This window comes from Schistocerca nitens, chromosome 3 (assembly GCF_023898315.1).
Source record: "Schistocerca nitens isolate TAMUIC-IGC-003100 chromosome 3, iqSchNite1.1, whole genome shotgun sequence".
Taxonomy (NCBI): domain Eukaryota; kingdom Metazoa; phylum Arthropoda; class Insecta; order Orthoptera; family Acrididae; genus Schistocerca; species Schistocerca nitens.
Genome location: NC_064616.1, coordinates 569,542,682 through 569,557,622, shown reverse-complemented (window position 1 = coordinate 569,557,622; position 14,941 = coordinate 569,542,682). Strand labels below are relative to the sequence as shown.

At 41.8% G+C, this 14,941-nt stretch overlaps 1 protein-coding gene across 1 annotated transcript in view; it reads left to right on the top strand.

Moving 5' to 3' along the window:
- The first annotated feature begins 249 nt into the window (after positions 1-249).
- Positions 250-14,941, top strand: part of LOC126249661 (elongation of very long chain fatty acids protein AAEL008004-like) — a 156,162-nt gene continuing 141,470 nt past the window's right edge. The window contains exon 1 of the mRNA XM_049951341.1: positions 250-377. The gene's annotated coding sequence lies outside the window, so the exon portion shown is untranslated. The remainder of the gene's footprint in view (positions 378-14,941) is intronic.

The window sequence follows — 14,941 nt, the reverse complement described above, 5'->3', positions numbered from 1 at the left end:
AACAGGAAAGGTGGGAAGCGAGAATGGTACATGAAATACCTTCTCTCCACACACTTTAAACATAGATGTAGATGTAGTGAACGCGTCGCTAAGCACCGAAGCTAACAGGCAGCCGGTCACATTGCTGCCGAGGCGACACCGCTTTCTTTCGCTTGCGTGTAGGGGCGGAAGCTGCGGCCGCCCGTAAGGACGCGCGACAACCTTCCGGAGAGTCGACGGCAGCAGCAGCGCTCTCTGGCGGAGGAAGGGGCAGGCGAAACAAGGACGCTCCCCCCGCCGCGTGCATTTTGTGAGCAGCGGTGCGCGTTGCGGGCCAGTGCGGCGTCGACCTCGCGGCTTGGCGGACGCAAGACTCGCCACTGGAGCACACCTCACAGGTGAGCGGCGTAAACATACGCGAGTCCCAGCGAAAGCGTGTGTCCCCATCTCTGGAAGACGGTGCCTCTGCCTGCGTAGGGTCGAAAACTGACGTCCGAAACCAAATCTGAACCTACTTCTGCTTTTTGGATGCAGTGTATCATCATGCTATTCTGTTGGGAAACGTGTATTTTCCCAGGACTCTCCTGAAGGACCACTATTATTTGATCGCTCCCATTCCATTACCACCCCTCGGGGTGAAAAACACCGAATCAAGTTGTACAATAGAATTACAGTCCTAAGATTATTAGTCGTACACTTTGTGTATACATTCAGAAAGAGGTTTCACCTACTCAAAGTAAAACTATGTTAATGGTGTTTTGATATCCGCAGCTGTGGTTTAAACTGCTTGATGAACTATTTTATTATTCCAACTTAAATATGAGCCCACTGTAATATGATTATAAGTACCAACGTTAGATGTCGATCACATGGCACTAAATTTTACTAAAATTTTTTTCTTAAGTCGATTATTGATATGCCGTTATAGAATTTTCTTGGAAAATTTTGTTTTTTAAACGTTTGCAATAGCTGGGTACTACTAAAACTGCGAGAAAAACACTTCTAAATTAACTTTCCTGTCAATGAGCTACTGGAAATGATATAAACTATCAGAGAAATCCTAAAAATTCCGGAAAACTTAAGTACGTTCGACATGACTTCACGGATTTTTTCTAGTAATTTAATGACTAAGAGTTCTTTTATTAAAAGCTCGCGTATATCTAAGAGTAATTTACATCCAATCTACATTTCCTGATGCGTACAATAGACACGTATGCGCCTCCCGTATCAGGCTCAAGTCCACTCGCCAGCAAAAAGGGAAATACACGATAACTCCAGGAGCCATTTCTATAGATTCTGTGGGGAACACTTACGTGCTGAATTATTAGCAAAGTTACAAAGTTGACGAACCGCGCAGGATTAGCCGAGCGGGCTAAGGCGCTGCAGTCATGGACTGTGCGGCTGGTCCCGGCGGAGGTTCGAACATGGGTGTGTGTGTTTGTCCTTAGGATAAGTTAGGTTAAGTAGTGTGTAAGCTTAGGGACTGATGACCTTAGCAATAAAGTCCCATAAGATTTCACACACATTTGAACATTTTTGAAGTTGACGAAGGGAAGTGACAAGGTAATATCAAGTACACACTCTTTCTTTGTCAAGTGTCGAGTGAAAATTACTTCACATCAATAATAGCGTTGGTTCATAGAGCGACGTTCGCTTAAGGCCACTAATGAAATCGTACGTCCTCGTAATAATGGTTAGCGTACGTACTCTTCACACATCTATTCTTGAAACCTCACCATAAGCGTGCGAACGCATGTATGACAGCAGTAAAAAGGAAAACTGGCTGTGTGGTAGCGTAGGCTGTGGTGAACGCATTATTTACCACTTTCTAGACAGTTACTGTTTCTGGCTAGTTGCTGCCACAGATTTAGAATTGAAGCCCCGCATACTATTGTTGGTGTTACGCATTGCTAATAGATTCAAGATTTTACCTCATGCTCGAAATGTCTACTGCATTCTTCAGTTGATAACTGGACATGTATTTTTGGCGAAAAGGTGTACGTTCATTATCCCTCATCTACGAAGAGCGGTAAAGACACCGTCAGAAAGCAGAGCTAGTTTAGCGTCCTCGTAACATTTAATGCTATTTTGGCTTCGACAGCGCTGCATGACGGCGTCTAACCTTAGTACGGCTTCTCCAACTTCCGCGACCTCACGCCAGGTTACTGTCGTCCGCGGTGCTCCTCTGGCTGGCGGATCTCGAGCGGCGAATACAGCGAGCAAAAGGGAGATGGCACCAACACTGATGCACTCCGTGTCCTCCTTCATTAACCAACAGCCGATTAGCGGCTCCCCACGACCGCCGAGCAGTTGTGTAACGAGACACCCAGACACTCTACAAATGCGCCTCACTGATTCTGCGGCTTCCCAGCACAGTCGAGTATCTTCTCCACTACTTCCCCTTGTTTAAGCTTCTCATGTACAATTTAGCATCGTCGTCCTTTCTGAAAGACTTACGTTTTTACTTTTTTATATGGTCATTTGTTTCTGGTAGCTTATTCCCAGTACCTGATGGAGTCAGTATTATAAGCAGCGTTGCTGATTTGAATCTACAGCCGGACTACTTTCACCCCAGAATCTCTGGAATGAACTCTGCCATTTTATCAAGCGAAATAAATGTCTATCCACTGTCTCTGAATACTTTTCAACTTCATCAACACTTTGAAATCTTGTTCACACACAACAGAGGGATAGAAATTTAGGGTAATTAGATATATGGATTTCACTGTCTCTGTCAGACGTTAAACCTTATGAAAAAGTAATAAATGTCTTAAGTAGGGAAGGCTAACAAAACGTGTGGCTGGCTGCTAAGTACATTTGTTGAAGTGCGCTAAGGGAATTTGAGCAAATTAGAAACTTCTTCCCTCAGTCGCGCCTCATGTGTTCCAGTGGCTTCAGGATCGTGTACAACTCGGCTTGGGCAGCAAAGACGGTAACCCTGATGTTACCCATCTGTATAAACAATTTATTAATTATGGTGCTTGTCTAACACATTATAAAGTAAAGATCAAAAAGTTGTATTTGAAATACTTTATTTTTTTTTAAATTAGTCACATCTAAAACAATTCAGAGCCTTCCAACAAGCCTGGTAGAGTTTAACGTTGGCGTCAAATACACAATATCGACCAACCCTTTTTCTAAAAGATCGTTTTGCAGAAATTCTATTAAGACTCGTTGTTAGCGGGAGAACGATGGAAATTCGTTCGATCTGTGTGTTTCGGAACTGCTGAAACGAAAACTTTTCTGCGGAAAACTTAAATCATCTTTTCCTTATCTTTCCTTTCAGCCTCCTAAAATTACCCGCAGCGGATCCGTGCTTGCCGCCTGGCTGGAATGTGAGCTACAAATTGAAAAAGCGTTCACAAATAAAAAACGCTATATGGGTCTTGGGGGACATGGTTTTATTATCAAAGCGATCAGACAGTACGTGACTTACTTCGTATTTCAATTAATATGCAGGGAGGAAAGACTGCAAAACATATGAAGACGTCCTCGGAAGCTCCGTGAATTGAGGTGTCGGATGATATTATACTTCCCAGAAACTTTCTCAGGATCGAAGATAATTACTATTAAGTGATGTTTCAGCAGAAAATATCCTGCAACGGAGAGGGTTGTCAACTGTAGAATTAAATCTCTTGAACCTACACTGAGAGCGACTAAAACATCTGTCTGGATTAGATGTAGACAGCGTGGCTGTTTATAAGGCACGCCAGTGTCCTTAACAAGTAGTTGGTGAGGCCAACACTACGATAGCTACTTAGCCACTGTGGCATTTTCCATCTACAAATAGCTTAGTTTAGTTTGTGGAAATGAAGTGGAACGAGTCAGCTTCCTCAATGCATGGAGAAATTATCCTGTTGCCCATGCAGGTTAAAAATTGCGGTGAAAATTTCGTTAACTTTCCTGCTATGGCAATATGATGTGACTTTTTAACAGTCGGGTCACCTGCTAAGGACAAGGCTGCATCATGTCCCTCATTAAAAATGGTTGTATACTTGTTCATTGGTGCAACTGCGTACAAACCGCGCCTCTGAACAAGTACACGGCAGTAGCTAAGGGGGCAACTAGAGCGAATTACTCCATGGTATAGCCGAGATGTCCTTGGTTGGTTCCAGTGCCTATTAAGTACTTGCCACTTTTCTCTTAAATCCACACAATGGCCTTATACATGTTGATATATTAGAATGGTTAAATCAGTTCAGCTGTTTCTTTTTTATTCTCCTTATTCATGATATTTCTATCTCGTTATGCCAAAGGTACTGTATTTCAAGGCAGTCTGGGTCCCGACTTCTGCAGAGCCGCAAATCTGTCTCTGTTTGCAATGCGACACTCTAAACACCATGAAGGACTACGCTGTCTTCTTAGTAGCCACGAAGACTTCTATATAGGAACATCAGTAGAGATGTGAATCATTCTAATGATTTGACCTTCCAGTTCTTGGATGCAGTCGTTAGGTTGAAATACAGTCCGCTTCCCATTACTAGATGTATGTTTGGGCGGACTACTTTCGGGCAATGTATGGTCAGCTGCGTGTGTCGAGACTAGGAAGAGGTTACTTGAATAAAGATTGTTGACCACTTCGCACACAACAGCGTGTGCGAAGTTCGGAGAACTTATGGTTCAAATGGCTCTGAGCACTATGGGACTTAACATCTGTGGTCATCAGTCCCCTAGAACTTAGAACTACTTAAACCTAACTAAACTAAGGACATCACACACAGCCATGCCCGAGGCAGGATTCGAACCTGCGACCGTAGCAGTCGCGCGGTTCCGGACTGAGCGCCTAGAGCCGCTAGACCACCGCGGCCGGCCGGAGAACTTATGCCCAGATGGCGACAAAGAAAGTCCCCTTTGCAGCACTGAAGTGTATGCTATGTCGCAAGTTCACAAGGTACAGTTCGGCACAAGGATAGGTGTTGGAACCACCCTAAAATGTACACAGGGTGAGTCACCTAAAACGTGCACCGCAAATATTGCGAAATGGAAAATGCTATGGATGTGCGGTTTTTTTTTTATAATGGACTGGTAGTTAGGGGCTCATATTGTTAGCCAATCAACAATAGCAATAATACTTAGAAAGTGTACTTTTTGTGTCCGAGTAAACTGGAGTAATACGTCTCTCATCGGGTGTAACTGGTATGTCCTCGTAGTCAGCGTCCTTCAGCTTGCTCCACAGAAAAATGTCTACAAGCGTCGAATCCGGGGTGCAGGCCGGCCAAGGCACAGGTCCTCTGCGTCCAATCCAACGATATGGAAACAATTCGTGAAGACATGCTGTAGTACTTCGTGCACTATGGGTTGGACAGCTATCATGTTGGTACTACAGGTTCCTCCTAGTCTGCAGAGAAACGTCTTGTAGCACCCATGGAAGGTAGTCTGTTAGGAGGCTCCGATACTTGTTCACGTTCAGTATTCCATCTATGAAAAACTGGCCTACAAGCTGATGGTTGACTATCCCACACCACATGTTTACACTCCATTAACGCTGACGTTCAGTCTGACGAAGCCAACGTTGATTGTCAACAGACCAATAGTGCATGTTTCGGCGTTTTATCTGGCCATGATTGACAAATGTGGCTTCATCACTAAACGAGATACATGATACATCTAGAGTATAGTGTCTTCATGCCCATGTACAGAACTTAACACGATTCTCGTAATCGTTTCCATGCAGTTTTTGATAGAGAGAGATGTAACAGGGATGGAACCTATCTCGATGGAGAATGCGTAGGACACTTGCCTGACTCATGCAACTTCCCTTTACCATTGCGCGGGAGCTAACGTGCTGATCCTCTGCAATGACAACAAGAACATTAATTTCCCCCTTTTCTGTCACCACTTGTTTCCTTCTGTTACGTTGTCTAAGTGTTACACTCCCACCTTCACGTAACTGGTTGAAGAGTTTGATAAATAATTACCGAGATGGTTGACGACTATTGGGATATCTTGCCGCATACACCGTACAAGAATGAACTGCATTCTTCCTACACTCTCCATACACCATGAGCATGTCGGATTTTCTTCGTTGGTAAATCCCATCGTCCACTCACAGCTGCTTGGACTGTCGCGCACTAACTGACCAGCAAGTCGCAATGAACTCAAGGAACACACAAGCGCACTGTAAGCAAACATAACAACATCGTATGTAGCAACTACGTAGGTTGAATGCCACAAACAATTGTCGCTGTGGAAACTTTTCATCATACAATATCTCGTAAACGCCTCACACTAGAATCCTGCAAACGTACACCAGTGACATTCTAATTTACCATACTTTTAGTTTGTTAATATCAATAGTCATCGTTCAATTTTTAAAAAAGTATATGTTTGTACAAAAATACACTTCCTAAGTGTCATTACATTCTGCTAATTAGCTAACTATAAGAGCCCCGACTATCTACCCATTCTGCGAAAAGTGCACATTAGTAGCACTTTCCATTTCCGCAATATTTACGGTGCTAGCCTTAGGTGATTCATACTGTATATACAGGCTGGACACACAGTCTGAAAAGCTTGTAAGGGTGTTGCAGAGTAGTTTGGGCTGAGAAATAATTGAGGAAAAACTTCAATACGTTGCACCGTTTCCGAGTTAATTAACATTGAAGTTAGCCAATCAGGTCGTTCGGCCTACAAATTCAAGCGGTCGGCCAGAGACCAAAGACGGCTTTGCCAGACGTGTTCTTCGTTTCGTTTCCCAGAAACCCAACGGGAAAGCGATACAAAAATTGGACATGGGACGGTAGTAAAGCTCGAAACCGACCTAAAGGCTGAGGAGTCTTGTGCGCAATCATTTGAGCTATGAGAAAGACTGACACTAATTTATCTGGCGGGCCGCTTGAATTTGTCGTTCAAAAGCCTGATTGACTAACTACAATGCTAAGTAACTCGGAAATGGCACAACGTATTGAATTTTTTTCTTAAAAATTATTTCTAATTAAACACCTCTGCATCACCCTTACAAGTATTCCAGACTCTTTCTGACCACCCTGAATATTGATTCGTTCCAAACTCTTGACCAATAAGAGGAGGTAATATAATTTGATATCACATTTGCAATGGAAACTGGAAGAAATATTGGGCTGTACTACAGAAAAATAGTAATATGACTAGGGCTGGTCCGAAGCTCAATGAGCAGTGCCTTCCATCGATTCCAGTGATTTTCCGCAGTTTCATCACAATCCCTACTATTGCGGTTGTTGGAGCGTACGCAAGTCGAGGCCAGCGAGTTTCATCTGTCACTGAATCACGTTTCAGTGCGATCTTAGCTTTATTTCTTCACATCGCCGTCATTTCGGTATGAGACAGTACTTATGATAGCATAGTTGGGAAGAACTTTAGGTATATAATAATTTTACAAGCCTTCCTCTTTGCATTTATTCAATACCGCGAAAAACATAGACAAATTCGAACAAATGAAAGCAAGGTTTTCTATCGGTGATGGTCGTTACGTCACAGCTATTTAATTTCGGAATTTTATGTTGAGATCATTGCCATTTATCTCACTACATCCGTCCAAATAAACTGTTAAGAGTTTTCAGATTTCTTTACAAGTAACACACGATACTAACATAATTAGCTGTCGCTTTTCGCGTAATTTTACTGTCGCATCTCACACTTCCATCTATTATAGTGTTCTGTAAAATGTAAATGAGAGTAACGTGGAAAGTTGTGACTTCACAGAGATTAGAAATACAAAAGTAAATTGGCCGTACAACTTAATGGTCCATGGAAATGCACATGAATGGTTCGCGGTGAATTTAAGTAAAATAAATTCGTAGTATTGAACCAGCTACACGCCGCAGCTTCGCAAGGGCAACCAGGACGACTTGTCTGACGTAGTGCTGATAGATCATACAGGGTGTCCCAGGAGGAATGCTGAATATTCACAAATATGACAGGAACGATCATACAAAGAAAAAGAGTGGAGTAAACATGGGACGTAAAATGCATACCTTGAGAGCTATGAGCACTTGTCCATCTTTGCTATTGTGAAACATATCTCTTCTACTGAACAAAAAAGCAACATCGCCTAGTAAACATGGGCTCTAAAATAGGAGTACATTACCTTAAAGGCTGTGGGCACTTGGTCACCTTCGCTACTGACAAACACATCTCTTCTGCTGAGTAAGTGCTCATATCTCTTAAGGTATGCATTCTAGAGGTATGTTTACTAGACGTTTTTGCTTCGAATAACCGTTCCTATCATGTTCCTGAACACTGATCATTTCTTCTAGAGCACCTTGTATACACAAATCTTCCCTGTGAATCAGTCTTAGTGAAGACCGTATCAGCGTTGCTACCGTTGCTCCTGAGATTAGCCTTTGCGTACTGATGGAAGAAAGTTGCGGGAGATTTTAATTTAGGAATATGTTAAGCTGTAATACAGTCCAGTTAACGAGAGCATGAAGTGAGAGATATACGTAGAATACATCATACAACAGTATGCCAGAATAGAACCCTACTACCGTGATATCTCAGTGAACAAGGCACACATGTACTTTATATTTTCACAAAGATGAAGCCTCATACCCACAATGATGCCGCTCGAAAATGAGTGTTTAAAACATCTGCAACCAAAGGAAATTCTTCTGGAATCAAATGTCGGAGTGCATTGCATATGAAAGACGTTGAGCTGGAACTCACTGTGAAATGTGGTATTTGAAACTCTAGTGTTAATATTTTTCATAGATTACGAGTGGGGGAACTGAGCCTGGACCATAGATAAATTTGGCACCGGATTGACGATCGATGGACTGCTACTCAACCCTCCTGAGTGCTTTAGGTTGATCTCCACATCCTTGTAGTCAAATGTCGAGCTGTTCATGGCTAGTCTGCCATGCGGTAGCTAGAGAACAGTTTGGATTTGTGGCTTTCGGTCATGGGTGTGTGTGTTTGTCCTTAGGATAATTTAGATTAAGTAGTGTGTAAGCTTAGGGACTGATGACCTTAGCAGTTAAATCCCATAAGATTTCACACACATTTGAACTTTTTTTTTATTTGTGGCTTTCCACATTTCGTAAGAAACGCAGCAAGAGCTCCACACAGTGAAGAGCATAACCTCAAACTAGGCTGACGATTGTATATATCGCCGAAATTCACCCTGAAATAAAGTTGGCGATCAGAATTTTGAACCTATTTGTAATGTACTGCACAAACTCATCAGCAAATCTGTATCATGCTGTAGCTGTGAGCCTCTACAGCGACCAGAACATGAATTTGTGGACATGGATATCATCCTGAAAACGGATCAGTTTATTGTCCTGCTCTACACAGTAAGCTATCTCGCAGCTGCTGTCCGTGATAACCTTTTACATAGATGTCTAATGGGTTTCGTAACCAAACATAATGCGAAGAAGCTTTGAATCCATCGTTTTCTAATTTCGACACCCCACAGTGAGGGAATTATGAATTTCCAGACTGTGGCTCTCGCTTGAAAAATGAAGTCTGTTGTTCCTCACAACACATCATTGTCGGTGGTTTTTTAAATAAAACCTGTACGCTGTTGTTAGTGACAGTATGCAAATTTTTCAGCTGCTCTGTACCATTCTCAAGAATTAAACCGAAAAACGGTTTCATGTTCAGTTAATGATGAAACAGGTTTCCACCGAGCCAGCATTGAAATTACTGTAATATTAGTAATTAACACGCTGACACAAAATACCAGTAAAGCTTAGTAAATTATTAGGAGTGTGTCCACGAAAAGCTATTTCATCTGCTCCTGATGTTTACAGAAGTACTTGTTTTTTAGAATACTCCTATTAGTTCTAAAAGAATGTATCCTTACGTAAATGGAAGTAAACAACTACTTCAGCATGCTATCATCGCGAAGATAGTATTCGCCTATTTCATTAATAAAATTTGCTTCTAGCTGTGTTGAATGTTTGTTCTTATCTCATGATTTGAAATCCAGTTATGACAAAATTACAACCCATCTAAAAATTATTTCTCTGCATTTTTGTCGTCTAAATGTTCACACTTAAATAATTAGCTCCCATAGATCAAACGATCACGTATTCATTTTGTTAATTAGAATGATATGCTAGTCAAATAATGTTAGTGTTAGTGTTTCGTAACAGTTGTTTTGGTAGACTATGCTGCATGCTGCTCTTGCCACGTTCAGGATAGATAGAAAATGGTTCAAATGGCTCTGAGCACTATGGGACTCAACTGATGTGGTCATCAGTCCCCTAGAACTTAGAACTACTTAAACCTAACTAACCTAAGGACATCACACACATCCATGCCCGAGGCAGGATTCGAACCTGCGACCGTAGCGGTCGCACGGTTCAGGACTGCGCGCCTAGAACCGCGAGACCACCGCGGCCGGCAGGATAGATAGATACGCACACAGGCCGACATCATGTTGTCCAAGGTCACCGTGAGATATTATTACGCATTGCTAGAGCTTGTAGCAAAGCCGACTGCGTAGCATTTTTAACCTTTACACTCTCAATAATAAATGAAACACTCGTGCGGAATGCATCGCTGCTCTGTTTACTCCAGTTTTCCCTTCCTTGATGCCCTACGCAAGAAGTGAAAAACTGATCTGCCCAGGTGTAATACGGATAAATATCAGTGATTGGACATATGGACTTTATCTAAGCAATTATGTTCTCAGAATAGAAAACATTTTCAATTCTGGTTTGTAAAGCTTCCTGCAAACAGTTGCGTCTCAGAGTTAAGAGATTGTCTTGCAGCACATGTTCCGATCCATGTGCATAATTTCTTCAGACGGCAACTTACCAAGGCATTTGCCGTAATACTAATGTCAAAGAAAAGACAACTTCAATTAACGGATCAAAAATGCTAAAAACCCATTCTATACAACCAGTTGGACGATAGTACGACAATCCGTTAAAGTTTTTACGGGTTTATTAGTCTCTTGCCCTAAAGGAAGTGGAGAGAAATTACGATATCGTGAAGTACATAAAGTTGCACTGTGAAACATGTATCATCTTAGAGTCTGATAATACTGAAATTTCTCATTATTTGATTTCTACTGAAAAGAGATGGTTCCACCTGTCACAAGATTGTGTGAACACTCACAAATGGGGCGTTGTAACGACAGAGAATTTCCCCCTAAAGGTAGTACACATTCGGAAGTCTTCTGATTATTTTTGGTAATATGCATTGAAACTATTTCCACTCAACGTGAACAGAATAGTGATCGTTCAAGAATAGTTCGTGCTGATGATCGTTACCATTTGCTAAGTATTACCCGAAGATAATTAGAAACCACCGCACTTAACGTACATTAGAATATACGTAATACGTAATTCTCTAGGCCGATGTCCGACCATCACAACGTTTCTGGTTAGTCCAACATGATAAACTGAAGTCTCGCACTACGAACAGGTGATGGGGATGGTATGCATTATATTAGAGATCTGGGACCGTGTGGGTTTGTGAAGACAGCTGTTGGTCCCAAGATCTTCATGTTAAATATTTATGCCAATCACTGTAAAACAATTTATATATGAAACTTCCAGGAGTTTGAAACTGTGCGTCGGACCGGGACCTGAACCTTGGACCTTTGCCTTTTGTGGACAAGTGCCCTACCGACTGATCATCCAAACAAGACTCACGACCCGTCCACACAGCCTTGGCGGTTAGTGAGTCGGCTTGGATAGCACAGTCAACAGAACACTTGCCTGCGCGAGACTTAGGTCCCAGGCTCTAGTCCCTGGTCGGCACATAGTTTTAAACTACCAGGAAGTTTCATATCGGCGCACACTCCTCTGTAGAATGACAATTCATTCTGGCAATTTAAATGTGTTACGGGTTTGGTCATTGCTGGCGAAACGTGGTTAGTTTTCGAGTTACGATCTATTTTAAACGTTGCTGCTTATTGTATTAAAATTCAAAACTTTTTTGCTTTTTGGAAAGAGATAAAATTTTCGTGCCACCAACGTAACAGGGAAGTGGTGGTGCGGTTGCGACACTAGATAGTGTTCTGGAGGAGCGATGGGCAAAACAACTCCTGACTGACACTGTATCACTTAAAGTGCGTGCCCGGATGGTTTCCTCAAATAGGCCAGCGTCAGTTACTGCCTCCATTATAATTAAATTCAGTGAGTCTCCATCGTTAATGTCGTTAAGTTCGACTATCGCGAAGATGTAACCTTGCGTCCTCTTTTACTAGGATGTGGAACAACTATCAGTTCGCGAAGGAAAATGCTCTACGCATGTCAATTAAGATCATTTAGATTTCAAAACCACTTGTGGAAACATAATGAGGACTTCTTTGATACACAGCTCGCATTGTTGCGAAGCTTAACAAATTTGGAATTTATAAAAGTTAGTTTGGCAACGAAAATTTTAGTGTAGCATATGAAAAGTTTGTGCATCCATTTCGTTTCCACAGTAACTTGTTTCAGGTTTTCAAATCTACTTAGTCGTATTCTCAGTTTTTCACGAGGACTTACAAGCATTATATGCTCGAGGATTGTCTGTGGGAACCCAAAATAGTGTTAAATACCTCTAGAACAGCACGTAGTTTGGCAGTAAGCCTGTAGTAGTAAGTAAAAGCCACGTTAGATAAACTACCATTTTACAATTGTTCTACCCACCGAGGTAAAGGACACAGTATCGGAAGTCTTCATTTAAAGAAAGCACTGAACATATGCTATCTTGTGTAATATGGAATACGTTAAATAGCTGTTATCCATGTAAACAGTTAACCGCCGAGGAATCTTAATTCATGCTGCTAGTTCCGTTTCTACCTGTCAGTCAAATGTGTGCTAATTATCCAGTCAGTATCCATACTTTTAATTATTTACGTCTTATCTTCGTTCTGAATTTTTTGCATAATTTCTGTTATTTGCTCTCGAGCTCTTAATGACTGAAAACCTTCCTGTCTCCGTGAGTTCACGCGTGCGTCACATCAGCTTGACTCTACAGGTGTCTCTGAGGCAGCATTGCATCATCCGAGTATTACGACAGGTAAAGCTTAATGACGACCTTCTGGGGATATTTCGATGTTATATCTTAATATGAGCGTCAGTAGGTCTTTTAGATGACCGATTGAAACAAAGAACCCACAAGTTTGTATGTTTCTTTTGTGGCCATGCGAATGTATGGAGGAACTTAGTCTGAAGTGTCATCAGTATTTGGGAAATGCGGGATATCTTCAACCTTCATGCCGTATACTTTCTAACTGCATATGAGAAAGATTTGTACGCTTTATCACTGACCCACCTGCAACGGTACCGTAGTAATTTTTAAAAATTTATTCTCCTTAAAGGGGAAAAGTGCATTTGAATATAAATCACTGATGCTACCTAAAGTAAGAGATGTCCACTTTTCACAAACAAACTTCATACTACAAAACGATATACCGCAGATGCCATAAAGACTTTCTCTTAACATTTTTGGAAGGAACACAGAAAATGTTGTGGGGAAGGATAACCAAAGACTGCGTTTTATTGGCAGGACACTTAGAAAATGTAACAGGCCTACTAAGGAGACTGCCTTCAATACGCTTGTCCGTCCTCTTTTAGAATACTGCTGCGTGGTGTGGGATCCTTACCAGACAGGACTGACGGAGTGCATCGAAAAAGTTCAAAAAAAGGCAGCACGTTTTGTATTATTGCGAAATATTGGAGAGATGGTCACAGAAATGATACAGGATTTAGGCTGGACATCGTTAAAAGAAAGGCGTTTTTCGTTGCGACGGAATCTTCTCTCGAAATTCCAATCACCAACTTTCACCTCCTAATGAGAAAATATTTTGTTGACACCGACCTACAAAGGGAGGAACGATCACCACGATAAAATAAAGGAAATCAGAGCTCGTGCGGAAAGATATAGGTGTTCATTCTTTCCGCGCGCTATAAGAGATTGGAATAATAGAGAAATGCGAAGGTGGTTCGATGAACCCTCTGCCACGCACTTAAATGTGATTAACTCAGTATCCACGTAGATGTAGATGTAGATTCAGAGGACGCGTGCACGATTGAGAACAATATCTTATCACATTATTCCATATAGATCTGGCATACTGACTATGATGATAAAACTAGAGACGTGTGGTGATCTTTCCTTCTCGTCTACCATCCACGAATAAAATAACGCGAGTGTAAAGTAGTACTATTAATATACTCAACCCCCGCCTTGCACTAGATGGTAGGTAGCAGAATACAGTGGTAGATTACCAGGAAATTATAGGAAGTCCACGATATTCATGTCATACTTGAAAAATGTTAACATAATTTCCTGCTTAAAGCTTCATACTAACCCATCTTAGTTAGTACAAATATCCCCAACTCCCTTTACTCTCTTCTGTCGGTTTACTTGCCAGTGACTTTCTCCAGACGATTCTGCTTAACTTAACAAATATTAGGACAGGAAATCAAAAGAACAAGCAATATCTTTTAATTACTGTGTACATCTTCATCATGCTACTCGTCTACTTTAGGCATTATTAATTATGAAGAAACACTGTTTTGTTCAAAACAGCTGACATATTACGGTGAGCCCATGTTACTGGTGGAAACTCTTATGTAAGATGTAGCAGCAAGGTATGGCCCAACTTTCGGGAGACGCTCCTCACATATAAATACACTGACAGAAAAAGATGCAACCCCCTCAAGGACGAGATCATTTTATTGACATTTATATGACAGAAACCTAACTAACCTAAGGACATAACACACATCCATGTCCGAGGCAGGATTCGAACCTGTGACCGCAGCAGTCGCGCGGTTCCAGACTGAAGCGCCTAGAACCGTTCGGCCATTAGACCAAATGCAACACGCATGTTACAGTACAGGGAGCCCAAAGAATCACCCCACGGCGGCAGCGCAGGTATGCAAACTATCATAAAGATGATGCCGAATGGCATCCTGCAATAGACGGTCCAAGCATCATGCAACGTTTGTTGAAATGCGGCAACAGTTCTTGCAGGCTCTGCAGAACGATTAAGTTCCTGCTTCATCGTGTCCCATACATGATCAATTGCCGA